This window comes from Penaeus monodon, chromosome 15 (assembly GCF_015228065.2).
Source record: "Penaeus monodon isolate SGIC_2016 chromosome 15, NSTDA_Pmon_1, whole genome shotgun sequence".
Classification (NCBI taxonomy): Eukaryota; Metazoa; Arthropoda; class Malacostraca; order Decapoda; family Penaeidae; genus Penaeus; species Penaeus monodon.
The window spans coordinates 28,063,113-28,064,598 of record NC_051400.1 but is presented as its reverse complement, the minus strand read 5'-3'; the positions used below and the strand labels follow the sequence as shown (position 1 = coordinate 28,064,598).

Sequence of the window (1,486 nt, the reverse complement as noted above, 5' to 3'; positions counted from 1 at the left end):
TCGCTCGATCACTCGCGAAGAGGACCTGATATGTCAGTGTCCACACTTCCGGAAGATTGTTGTGGGCGAAGGAGTTTTAGTATCGGTTTTAGTTGTTACATGATGGCTCGACTAAATATTCATGACGATCAAAGCCAGCAGTCAGGCTGTTAACAAGAGATTTTGAATCGCTCTTGTGTATTATCATTTGCTTCCCCATTTCTTGTCTGCGTATACGGCAAACTTCCATATCTGAAGGGGCCCAGTGCGAAGTCTTTACACATCCCCTTTAAACGAAGCTTCCTGGTTGGTGATGGCTGATTATATGTAGGCCGAACTTAGCGTCTCTGCCCCGGACGAGGGGCCTATTTTTACACAGGCGGCGTCTAGAATCGCTTCCTAAGACGCACGCCATCCATCCTGCTGGTGGAGCGGTTGCTACGCCTCTGCAACAGGTTCCTGATCAGCCGGATTACGAAAGTTGCATGCCGCGCGTGCCCCGGGGATTGATTAGAAATTTGTGTTTGGTTGGCAGGGCGAAGGGGGCCGGCCAGATGGTACAGGGTTTAGGTGGATGGCTGCTATTAAATTACTCGGCCGGGATTACCGCGGACGGAAAGTTTTCATATTTGTCGGCATTTTTTGCGAGCGGCGGATCCGGGGCGGAGGCTCCGGGGAGCAGTTTCGCATGACTCCGAACGCGGCCGTAAATTCAGAGCTTTGGCCGAAGTTATGAGATCGCGGTCTTGACAGAGTGCGCGTGATAAATCTCTCACACGTTGAAGGCGAAGGAATTTTTCGTATGGCTCCTGCAGGAATGCAATTACAGGGGGAGGGCGGCACAGGGTAATTTTCATAGCTCCCCTCCCCTGCCCTATTCATCACTCAAGCGAGTTGAGACGCAACCAGAGATGGCAGCCGCGAGTTCCACTGCAGGAGAGAGCGTCTTGCATCGTCGTTGGGAAATGTTCTAGAATGGAAGGTGACCGCGATGTTGACGGCGCTGCATGAAGATGCGTGGTTGAACAGGGAGATGTATTGTCCTGGCCGGCGGCTCACATCGATTACTGCCGAGGTCTCGTCTCGTTTACTTGGTTGTCATGTGTCTCGCTAGTTGTCATGTCCTCGGCCACTCCGCTCGTCCTTGTGCTCTCTCGTCTGGTTGCCTTTTTTGCGTCCTAGATTTCAAGGACTGCGTTTTGTAGAACAGTAGAAGTGTCAGATCTGTTGATTAATCCTTTTCGAAGGTATCATCAAGTTTCAGCAGGACTTGCCTTTTCTTTTATACCTATTACGGTTTACTTAGCGAGTCTTTGTGTTAGTTGAAGATACACAAGGCCTCTTTGTTATCCACGAGGCAGGCGGTTCTGTTGAGGTGTGCGAAAGAAAACGGCAGTGAACATAATAATATTGGCCGATTTTGAATACAGTACGGTTAACGGTAAACGGTAAAGCGCTGTGTACCCCTGTATGTCCACAATATGTAGCGTATACCGAACACAAGGTA

At 50.0% G+C, this 1,486-nt stretch overlaps 1 protein-coding gene across 2 annotated transcripts in view; it reads left to right on the top strand.

Annotated features, from left to right (window-relative positions):
- The window catches only part of LOC119581895 (serine/threonine-protein kinase PLK1-like), a 62,121-nt gene that overhangs the window by 41,799 nt on the left and 18,836 nt on the right, over positions 1-1,486 (top strand). The gene's annotated exons all lie outside the window — the stretch shown is intronic.